At 39.1% G+C, this 12,104-nt stretch overlaps 1 long non-coding RNA gene across 4 annotated transcripts in view; it reads right to left on the bottom strand.

Annotated features, from left to right (window-relative positions):
* LOC132326037 (uncharacterized) overlaps positions 1–12,104 on the bottom strand; it is a 65,098-nt gene that overhangs the window by 21,598 nt on the left and 31,396 nt on the right. For 3 of the 4 annotated variants that reach the window (XR_009486115.1, XR_009486117.1, XR_009486116.1), the window contains exons 3-4: positions 9,554–9,679; positions 8,084–8,232 (exon numbers count right to left, since the gene is read on the bottom strand). This is a non-coding gene — a long non-coding RNA (uncharacterized LOC132326037). The remainder of the gene's footprint in view (positions 1–8,083; positions 8,233–9,553; positions 9,680–12,104) is intronic. The other variant, XR_009486118.1, reaches the window with a different exon arrangement.

Below are 12,104 nucleotides of genomic sequence, written 5' to 3'. Positions count from 1 at the left end.
CTTACAAAATAGACCTCTGTCATTCTTTAAGCTGAGCTTCCTGTCTCACTGAAGGCCACCTGTGATACTAATTCTGTGATATAAGCTTTTGTGCAAGAATGAAAGGAGTTAGTCAGGTGCTACAGATGATTAACCATGAGACAGGAGAAAAAATAAATTTTCACTCCTTTAGTATTTACCAAATTTAAGACTAATTTGCTGTCTGTCAAACTGATATTTAAAACCAGAGGACACATGAATTTTAAATGTCATTACTCTGAGAATTAGCCTGTTACAATACAGAGCAGACAAGTTCATTTGATATTTTTCTTCCTGCAGACCACAAAATAAATAGTATTTTGTGTCATATCCTCAAGTTTAGTTGTATAAATATTGCTCTTTACCTTGAAGCCAAACAGATTGTCATTTTTTCTTTAATACTTGAAAAAGGTGAGGAAAAGCTCTCACACTGTCAGTTCTGTTTTCCCAGGGAATTCACAGTGAAACTGTCTTTCACAAACCACTTGGGCTATAAAAAGACTTGAGCTCCAGCTCATAGTGTAAGGAGCAAAGAGACACTCTTACACCCAAGATAACTGGAATGGAGCTGTCCAGGCTCTCTCCAGTGTCCACAGGAATATGTGAAATAATGGCCAAGAATCTTGCGTGGGTCAAGAAACAACAACAACAACAAGCTGATATTGATGATGGCAGGACCAAAAAGAAACTCAAGTACTTCAGTATAAAATCCTCACTTCAGCAGCAGAATAGCACCTTCCCTGATTCTAGGCTTGCTGGCCAGTCAAAAGATTTCTCCACAGGGCAGAAAAAATATTATTGAGCACATAAATCATCATCTGCCCCAGAGTACGGCCCATAAAGTCTATTTATTGCAAGGAGAGGCTCTGTGAAGGCAGATCCTATAACACCATGTTTTCAAAAGGTATTTACCAAAAGCCTGGGGCTGAAGTCCAGGGGTGCAGTTCAAGACCACATGCACAGGCATCTGACAGGCACTGTATTCCCCATGCCAAGCAATCCATCCAGAGGAGTGAGCACTTGCTCCAAAAGAGCGAGATCTTTATAATCTCCTTCCCCACATCCTTCCATCTGTCCCCCCTTCTCCTATTTCACAATGCTAGAGGCAAGGAAATACTCCACTTTTCACTGTAACTTCTCTAGGTCCATGATTTCCTCCAGTTTCCTATCATCAGGTTTACTCAAGGCAGCTCCTGCAGATCAACCACCACAAGAAAGAGCCCGAGGTTCTAGTAACACATGCTTGCCCTATCTCAAAACCTTGCTGAGCACAGGTTTCTGCTTTTATTTATTGTTCACATTAGTCTAAGAGTTTCAAGCAAGTAATTTTCAGTACTCTGGTACATGACACCTTTTGTGCAACTTTTGCTCCAAGTCAATGGCTTTTGTTTCTTTACCAATTTTAGACTCTCTTTACACCTCTTTGGTTTTTGTCTTTGAGGCAAATTAACAGATCCCCTCCCCCAGAGTTTGTCAATGTTTTTGTTTTCCTTCTTCTGTGCTTCTTCTGTGTCTTTTGTACAGCCTAACTCTTCAAGTGGTGTCCCTTGACTTGACTCCACACTGTAGCTTCCGTCACATAGCATTTGCAATGCTTTGATCATTCTCTGCCCTCGCCATTTTGTTCCTCCACTGGGAAACATATATTAACACCAGAAACTTTCCACTCTAGGTAAAGGGGCAACTTTCTCCTTGGAGACAGACACTGCCTGTCATGTTCAGTTTTACATTTTGCCCTGTTATGGACATTGACAATGAATTTGGAAACTGGGGACATAATTCTCACCACAAAATTTTCTGGAGTAAACTCAACCCTGCAAACAAATCGATGCATACAAGGGGAACAGTATAAAAGCTACCAGCAGGGCACAGGTTTATTTTATGCAGATGTACAGTTTGCATGTTATGGGACTCAACAGCACTCAAGTTTCCAATAACTTCTCTTTTTTGCTTGACCAATTTTGTTCATTACTTACAGGTCCCTGCAGAATGCTGAGCTGTTATTACAAACATATACATTACAGAAGGAACATGGCCTGACATGCATAGCTGTTTAATAAGGTTTTCATCAGCTGCTTTTACTGACATTTTTCATTTCTCTTAAGCCCTGCTTTTAATGTCTCAGTCTTCATTTGATACCATGAAACAAAAGGAGTGGAATATTACACAGAATGTGTTCGTGGCTGGATATCAAAAGAATCACACAATGCACTTGAAGCATGAACCCTCTGTAGGCAATTTCTGTTCCTGTTTGCATATGCAATCTAGACTGGAAATGCTTTCCTCTTTTCCTATATCAGATCAACCCCATTAAAAAAAAAACCTCAAAGAATTGAAAATCATACTGAGTTATAAGTCTAACATTCAAAAATAAGAATGCCTGTTTGTATAAAGAATTTGATGAATTTTTCCAAGAACCACACTTTGTGAAACAGTCCACCTCAAGCTGATGTTCAAAAAATCACCCATCTCAAAGAACATGAGCCAAAACAAAGTGTCCTATCACTGAGGAGTGATTCTGAAGTTCTAAACTTCAATTGTTTGAGTTAATAAGGTTGGCAAAAAGAGAAAGCAGTTCTCTGTCTTACCAAGATGTCAATAAAGTGAGGGTCTGATGGCTAATTAAGGTCCACTAGGACCCAAGGCAAGTTTCTTCTGGCTCAAGGGCACAGCTATGGCTCAAATCAAAAAAGCACATTTTAGGTGGGGCTACATTTACAAAAGAGGGGTCTGTACTCAAAATCAAATTGTTTGTTATGATCCAACCATTAAAAAAAAAAAGAAAGAAAGAAAGAAAAAAAACCCCTGCTAATTTTCTCAGCTCACAGGTGAATACTAGTGGTGTCTCTACATCCCTGTCAGCCAAGTTTTCCCAGTAGAAAAGAGGTTGAAGGAAGATCTAGTTTATTTTTTCTAGACAGTTTTCTACTTTGGTGGGGTGTAACTTTTCCTGAGATGATTCATGATGTGAAGGGGAGAAAGAGAGTGAAGCTTCACAGCCTGTGGTCAAAGGAGGTGAAAAGAAAGTTTTCCTGTGGCTGCAATCCTGCTGCAAGTACACTTGTGCTCAGTTCAGTGGATTTCTATCAATTGCCATTCTTACTACACCTCTCTTTTCCTCAGCTCACAGCTTAGCTCTGCTGCATGGGGCTGGCTGGCTTTGTCCCAGTTACACTCTACCTCCAGCAGTTGTGATGGATGAAGGATTCAGACACAAAACCCCCTTTCCTGCATTTGGGATATGCCACAACATTCTGGGCAAATTTGGTTTCTTGTTTGGATCCCCATAAGTATCAGCAGGCACAGTGAAACCTGAGCTGCCTTTGCTCAGATCTGATCCCCAGCACTGCCAGAAGAGGGTTATGCTGAAGTGTTCTGGACAGCTTTACAGACTGAAAATGCCAGTGCCAGCATGGCTCAAAAGAATCACAGAAGTTGACTGTTAATACAATAAATCTGGAGATATATCCAACAACAGCAAAGAAGAAAAAAAAACAAAAGCTGTGAGGGGCAGGAAGGAAGCTGGGAGAAAAAAAAGAGACAGGCTAAAAAGTTTGGACTTGGTGCTCAGTACTAGAAATATTGCCTAATTGTTTTGCCAAGACCTCTGCATTCATAGGTCATGCAGGATGCTTCAGACAGTCTGTCAGCTAAAACAATTCCCAAATGCCCTGACATCTCCAACCTGGCAAGTAACCCTGCTGCCTACAGATATCTGCCCAGATTGCTTTTAATATCTGGGGGGTGATGATGAGGCTGGCCATACAAATACCAACTGGACTTTGTAAGTCATAGCCAGTAGCAGGCCATTGCTCTGGGGCCCCGTACCAGCGTGTAATCAGAAATAAGTGCAGCTGGTAAAACACCCATCATTCAACAATCCAACTAGATTGTCACAAAGAGATTATTAAAACAAGGCCCAGATTCTGCTTTGATGGTTGCTTACTCAGGAAAGGAACAATTCTGAGCCTCTTTAGCCTTTGTTAATATAGGTATTAACAGTCAGATCCCAGATTTTATCTGCCTGTAATGGAGCTCAAGTAGTTTCTAAGAGTATTCAGTGATGTTATTTAATGTCACTTTGTTCATTTATCAGAAGCAGCATTTTTGTTTTTAAGTTTAATTTGCCATGGCATCTATGTAGGACTCTGCCAACGACCGGATTTTGTGTATGTGCTAAAACAATTCTGCTCCTACAGTCAGGTCCAAGTCTTATAAAATTAAATGGATATTTTGAGCATGTTTCGAGTCACCTGTGATTATTTGAGTCACCTCTGATTATTTTAAGCTTTGGTTTGTATCACCAGAAGAAAACACCCCCTTAACCTAAAAATAGTCAAGAAATATATAATAATTACTTTTTTAAAACCCGCAATTTACAGTGACATTTAACCAATTTTCCAGAGCTGCAATTTGACAAGTATGTAATTACATCTGACCAGTGATAACCACAGACACAAATAAAATAAGGCACATTGAGGCTGACCTGTCTTAATTGAACTTTGCAATCAATTATCCATTGTCTGTATATTATTTAATATCAAGAAACAATTTATAATAATCATCTATGATTATATCCTATTTTTCTAAATTAAAATGATATCACGGGTAGCTTAATTTCTTTGTTGTTTAGTCTAAAGGGACTGCTCACTTCTCATCACCTTCACTCCTGCTGGGAAGCACAATCCATAGGCCATGTGGGAAACTGGGAGACCTGAGATGGCTTTAGCCCCTTGTACTTTGGGCCAAGGCCCACATCCCTTGTGATGAGAATGACAACACTAAGCTTTGCTCTTTAGCTCAAGTAGAAACAATGGATGTGCTTCATGCCTGAAAACAGCTAAATATATACAAATATACAGCTAAATATATACAAAGTGCTACTTACAAACACATGAGAACAGTTATTAAGGCAACCTATGATGGAACACTTACTTATCTCCAAGAAGAGCTTCCACTTCTAGCAGAGAAGTATAATCTGCCTACCTAACCTGTTTTCCCCACAGACCTTGGTCTTCCATCCCCAGCTCTATTTTAGCAGTTAATGAAGTCATTAGAAGTGTTTCTATTGATTTCAGTAGCCTCCAGTAGAAGACTCCAGCCCTGCCTCTGGGAGCTGCTTTCAGTTCTCTTGGCTAAAAGGAATTTGTTAGCTGTGCAGCATTACATATTAATTTATACCACCAGGTCTGACAGTCTGGCTGGGAGGCAGCAAGGCTGTAATTCAATATGTGAAGGTATATTATGTTCACTAAGTGATATGTGTATGTTACCTGACTGTAGACCTTAACAGAAATTAATTTTCATATAACAGAGTGCAGTATAAACTAATGAGAAGTAAAGGAATGCTGGTAACCACACAGTAACAAAATATTCTCACATCCACACGTGCCCCCTGAGAATTGTTAGCTCATGCCCTGCCTGATAGAAGTCCACCAACAGTGGGTTTTGTTGTCTGAGGTGACTCACCTGGACTTAGTTAATGCTTCCAAGTGAAGCCAAGGAACATTTTAAAGAGCTCAGTGATATAGTAAATCCTTATACTGGATTTACAGTATTGGCATCACATTTTAGTATCTGTGACATTTTTCCACATTAGGTATGAAAAATGACTGAGAGGTTACAATTGTACTCTAGGACATACCTATACTGCAACTAAAACCTCTTTTTCCTCCTCTAATTCCAAAGCTAAAATGACTTTGTCTTCTGTACTGATCCACCAATACCTCAGGATAAACATGTATATTTGAAATCATATGCTGTAATATGCAAATTGGGACACCACATTCAAAAAATCTACTGAAATGACACAAAAGTAAACAAAAGACTCTTACAAAGCAGATTGCCATTCCTATTGGAGATCAAACACCTAACTTTTTCATGGCATGTTTATTCCTTCTTTAGTGTATGCTCCTTAGGACAGATGATTTCTTACGGCAGCAAGTTCTGTAAAAGTTTGCATGCCATAAATTTAGGCAAAAAGCCCTGGAAAAGATGCCTGGGCCTAAAATCAATTAAAACACAAAGGAATATTTAGATTCAAGATGCTTTGGATCAGTACATGAGTGGAAACCACCTTTTTTAAATAAACATTTTAGAAAAATAAAGTAATGAAAAAGAAAATGGGAATATCCTGTGACTCATTTCCTTCCTTATATTATTCACCTGCCAAATTATGTACCTATATAGATATCTATATATGTATATCCAGAACCTTTTCTGCAAGAGGGACTTCATGTTGGGCCACCATATTCTTAGTGTCCTTCATATTCTTCCATGTTTTGCTGTTGCCTCCAATGACCTCCTATTTCTGTCCATTTTTAAGAGTCCAACTAATCCAACTGCACCTCCTGTGTTAGCTGGTGGTAAAGACCACCAGATCTTTACAAATGCATTATAGTGATTCTGAAATTGCTGATTCCTCTCACCTTTGACTGAGATCCAGGGTTTCCAAAGGCAAGTTGACATTCTCACATCAGGAAAACAGACTGCTCCTTGGATGTACTTAGGCTTTGTGCATCAAAAGCAAACATCTGGCAGTACCTTGGAAATTGTACCTCACCTTACAAATGTGAAATGGATTTTTCTACAATGTCACCAGGAACCCATATTTTTAACAGTTCTGTGCTCCACTGGCCCTCAAGAAGAAAATGTCCAGGTTTTGTGCAGTAAGCACAATTACTGTATATTCCCTAATTATAATTTCCATAATATCTGAAGTAATACACCTTAGAGTAGGTTTAAAAGCATGTACCATAGAAAGCATTTGACTTCCACCCACACTTACGTATGTACCATCCACATGACTGAATTCATGGAACAGAAGAGCACCAATGAAAAATGACTAGACAAATAACTCTCTAACCACCTACATGTATAATCATTTACTTTATAATAACTTTATGCAAACTTAAGCACAGCCAATCCTACATAAGCCTTCAAATCCCTGCATGTGGGATCTGAGGATTCTCTGACCCTCATAGGTAATTTTATCAAGCAGTGAGAATTTTCAGAACTTCTCCTCAAAATAAAACTACAAAATCAAACTGAATAACAGAAGCAAAAGTCAGTAAAACACTAAGACTAGAGTCTAAATATTACTGAATTATTCCATTTTTCCCTGGCTGCTTTTGGCTTTTTTTTTTTTATTAATTGAAAAGATTTCACTGGGTGTAAAGTAGAATTTATTCTTTTCAGTCTGGAGCAGAACAAGACATTAGCTACTCAACAACAAGAACTAAGAAGCCTCTCTGATGTCAGGGTTTATCTGCCAGTTATCATGGGGGGCTGTGATGCTGATGGAATGTGAGTGCAGGTCCTGCCACTTTGACCACACTGCCTTTCCAAACCTCGTCCCAAATGGAAACAAAAACCAGTTGTGGCATCAGAAACCTGATTAATTGACAGTGGCATTCTGAGCCTGCTGCTGGTGACCTAATGACTGGGAATTGCCCTGGAGGTTTAAAGTCTCGCGTCCTTCCCAGGGTGGCAGTCACAGATATAACAAACCTGTCCAGTTAAATTACATTAGCCAACCACTGTTTACAAATGTGGGCATCACACAGGGCCTGCCCACTGTTTGGCACAGACAAGCACACTCAGCCCTGGCATCTGAAGCTGCTGACAGATTGCCAGCCTCTGGTGCAGATGGTGGCAGCTCGAGAGCGCTAATTACCGATGACATTAATGATGAGGTAACCTGTCTCTCTTCAGCTAATAAACACATGGAATACGTTTCCTATTATTTTTTTTTTCCCAGATAACAAATTGTTTCTTAGATAACAAATTGCAGCTTTAACGATGGAGAGCAACAAAACCAAATTATCTGTTCTTTGGAAAAATTTGTTTTCTGCTAATTGCTCTAAACAATCAATAAGAGAATTACAACTGGCATATCCCACTGAGAACAGAAGCAGAGGAGTCAAAGTCAATTAGCTTCCTGCAGTACGATGCACTCAGATGGAAAGAGTCATTACAACAGAGCGTAAAAGTCAAACTATAAAGTGTGCAGCTTCAGCAACAGAGCAGGCTCAGACAGAAAGTCTAACAGAGAGCTTTTACATACCTGCGAATTGTTCATGTATCACTGCAGTTTCCAGTTTTTCTTCAGAGGCTTCCATGAAAGGATAAAAGCCAAGGTAAGAGGGCATCCTTGGACTTGGGAGCCCGGGAAGGCAGTAAGTCCTCAGAAGTCATGACCGAGAAACATCTCCCCTATGGAATAAAAGGAGCAGATAATCAGCTCTGTTTTCTGTCTCAGTACACAAATTATAATTTGGAAAAAGCCAAGAACTCCATGGGGGCTAGTGAAATATTCTACAGGTGGCAGTGTTAGGTTTACAAGTGGACTCAGGGATGCTAGGGGTCTTTTCCAATTAAATGATTATATGACCACCCATATCAGAAAAAAAAATCAAGCACATAAGACTGACCTATTCGGCAGGAATGAGTTCTCGCTGCTGTTTTATTTCATTTTCCTCAAAAGCATGGAGTTTTAGATGTGCTTTTATTTTTTAGTCATTATTCACACATTATTTGGTAGTTCCAGTGCATTCAATTAGAAAGTAACATTTTAACACGCTTTGTGCTGGAGGTAACTCATTGGTGCGTTGGAAGACTCAGGTCCCCAGTATTTTACATTAATTTCTTGTACCCTTCAGCGAAAAAACATATATTTTGCCCTTGAAAACTGAAATCATAGAGCTCTACATGACCCCCTGACTGATTTAACTTCTCTTCTGGGCCAAGTTCCTCACTATTAGTAAGGCTCTGGGAAAAGCTCCTTGAACAACAGCGCTTGCCTCCCCAAGGCCTCTCCATCAGGACATTTTCCTGCACAATTTCCCTACAGCAATGTCCCTAATTTTATACAGGGTAAAAATTGCAGGCCACCCAAGAGCTTAATTAACAGAGCAATGTTTTCAGCTGTGATGTAATGCTGTTTTTGCAAACACATTATCTCCCCACCTTCTACTTTATGCTGTGGCACACAAAGGAGTCTGCTCACTTTTGCTTGCAAAGGCATCCAAAACTTGTGCTTAAGGCCACCTACCACTGCTTTTCCATGAGTTATCAGAAACAGCACAGCCAGCCTATTGAGAAGTGAATAACAGTGAATGGCTGTTCAGGGCTGGGAAAGGTTTACACACATCCTCACAGCTCTCTTTATTCAGAGCTTGTAAATAACAACAGTGCACAAGCCCTACAGCCACTCTTTCAGCACCATGTTGTGACTCCCTCTGTCTCTTTGTACTTGCCTCAAGCAAAGTCAAGTTCTAGAGATTTTTTTTGGCCACTTTATATAAAACTGGCATGTGTGACCTCAGTACAAAGCATTACATACCTTGTACAAAGTGAATAGTACAGTCTGTTGACCATCAAATTCCTGTGACTGGGCTTACGGTGGTTTGTCTACACACTGATGACTAATTAAGTTTTGTTGAAAGGGAAAACAAACGTTTTGTTTTGTTGCAAAACACTACTAATTCAGAGACTATTCTGTTGCAAAGCAGAAAAAGGAATGAAAAAAAATTACCACATTTAACAGTTCTCAGCTCTTCTCCTTGGCCAGGATTCTTGAGGAATGAAGGCAACATTCCTCCACAGCTGTATGCATAACAACAGTAAGTTAAGCCACCTGTATAACATGGTCCATTTTCCTCTGCAAAAGAGAGCATGTGGTGCTTGGAACAGAAACTTGATACAGGAGGAAACATCTCTCATACAGACTCTTGTTTACAAAGCCACTGACAAAATTTTAAATATTGCTCCGAATGCCTTGCTTACTTTTCCAGCAGAAATGTTTTTTTTCCTGTGCTAACACAAGACAGATTTCCATGGAATGCCAGCTGAGCGCTAACATTTACTCTTTACAACATATCCCTCTACAGATGAGACCAAATTCTGCTTTTCTTCTCATTTTGGCAACTACTGTACAAGCAATAGTTGCACTGTGTCATTCTAAATTACAAGTTTTGCTTAGCATTTTTAGCATCTATCTCATGTTAGACAGCTTTTCTCCCTTAACACTGGAATCTTCATACTTTATTTACAGATACACAGGGGGGGTTTCCAACAAAACTTAGGTTAGTTCTCACTGTGCGACTTTTGTTCTTCCTTCACGCACATGAAATGAAAAGGAAATCTTTCCTCATACTTTTTGCTCATCTGGGTCACCTGAAATGTGCTATGCAAAATGAAATTCCTACAAACTGAACTCCAGTTCATCCCTCTTCCTGCACTCTGCTTCACACTTTGCTGTGCACACAATGTGGTAATTGCTTTTGCTTGACTTGTTCAAACAGCCATTTTCATGATGTGACAGCCAGGGCACTAATATATTTATGCCCTTTGTAATGGGCCAGCACTGCTTGTAATTAGGTGCAAAGTTAATTAAGTGCAATACATCTAATAACTGCCTGCCAGTAACTGTAAAGTCTGATTTAGCACATGAACTGTCAAGGTGTCAGAATGGTGTGCTAAAAAATAAGTTGCTAACAGAGAAAACTCCTGCTTCAAGCCAGAGAAAAGCACAGTGACAGTGAGTGAGCTAAGGAAAGGAAAAGCTAAGCTAAAACTTACTATTTCCAGCAATGGGACATGAGCCACCTGGATGCTGATAAGTTGTATGTTGCTTAATGGGACAATAAATTGAAGTATTCTTTTATTTACCAGCTGCTGTCTTCTATAGACAACCCTTCCCTTCAAGAGCTATACACATGGCATAGAACTTTTTAAAGTCTAGAAATAACAGCAAAAGAACAGATTCTAATTTTAATAATGCATAAAAAGGGTTATAAGCCAGAGGCTCTCACTTCGTGTTTACAGACCTAGTTTTGTTTGTTTCTTCTATTGCACAAAACACTGCTTTTCTTCTACTGAACCTAAGAGAATATTCCATGTTCTTCTTCCTTTAACTTTGATTTGCTCAGAAGTTTACTACACCTCCATCACCATTTGGTATGAGATGCAAAATGTTCTTTTCCTCACATTAAGCATTCAGGGCAGCTGCAGAAGGAAAGTGTAGCTAGTCAGCATGGGCAGAAATAAAAACCTAAATGACACAAATTCTCAACAGAGAGCAATGCAGGATGAGCTGTACATCAGGCTAGAAGTTCCAGGGAGCACAACCCATGAGTTGCACATGTACCAGAACAGCAAAAGGTACCTGCAGAGTTCAATAATAATTTCACTATTAACACACACAGATGGATGAAGCTCACAAAATTTCCTGTAGGATAGGAAGAAGGACAATGGGCAATGTTCTGAAGCTTTTTTTAGGCCAGCAGATAAAAAAAAAAAAAAAATTGATGGAATTTGTATATATAGAGGATAGCTCAAAAACCTTCAGAGATCACCTAAGTTCAAGGGCAACATTTCTACCTCCAAAGCAGTCCCCAGTTAAGCTTTCTTTGTAAAAAACTTGACAGAAATCCATGCCAGAGAAGTCAGTCTTGGTGGTTTGTTATTATGAACTGATATCTGATCAGGGAAATTATGCTCTGGATTGACATGAAATTAATAATGCTTGTTGTGGGGTGCCCAATGACAAAGGTAAATGCTAATAGCTCTGAAATCCTAATGAATGCTAAAGTACTCTCCCGAGCTCTGATTAGTGCTTGTGTTGTGCAATTATGCTTTTCTATAATTACTGTGAATTACCATCATGATATGATTATTCTCATATTTTCTATTCCTCTGAAATTCTCAAAATTTCCTGCAGCTAAAAATGGATTTCATTTGCATTATCACAAGCTTTGATTGTTTAATGAAAAATAATTCCATGCAGACTCTCATGTTAAATTGTCCATTTAAAATTTTCCTGTTATCTAGATTATGTTGAAGTGTCCTTTCTTTCATTTATCATTTCCCTCTATTATCACAGTCACTGCCCTCACTTCATGCTACATTTCAGAGAGAAAGAAAAAATGAAAGACATTTTTACTCATAGCCTCATCTTTTGCCTGGAAGCCCTTTTCTCTGCATGTTCTCCCTTTTCCATAAAATTCTTTATTTGGAAAGCTTAAAATGAAAAGAGAAAGGAAAAAAAATCTTACTTGTCAGGAAAATGTGGTAGCTATGCTAAA

The sequence above is a fragment of the Haemorhous mexicanus genome, chromosome 4, assembly GCF_027477595.1.
Source record: "Haemorhous mexicanus isolate bHaeMex1 chromosome 4, bHaeMex1.pri, whole genome shotgun sequence".
Taxonomy (NCBI): Eukaryota; Metazoa; Chordata; class Aves; order Passeriformes; family Fringillidae; genus Haemorhous; species Haemorhous mexicanus.
Note: the sequence above shows the minus strand (reverse complement) of the source record. Positions and strands in the feature narration are given on the sequence as shown.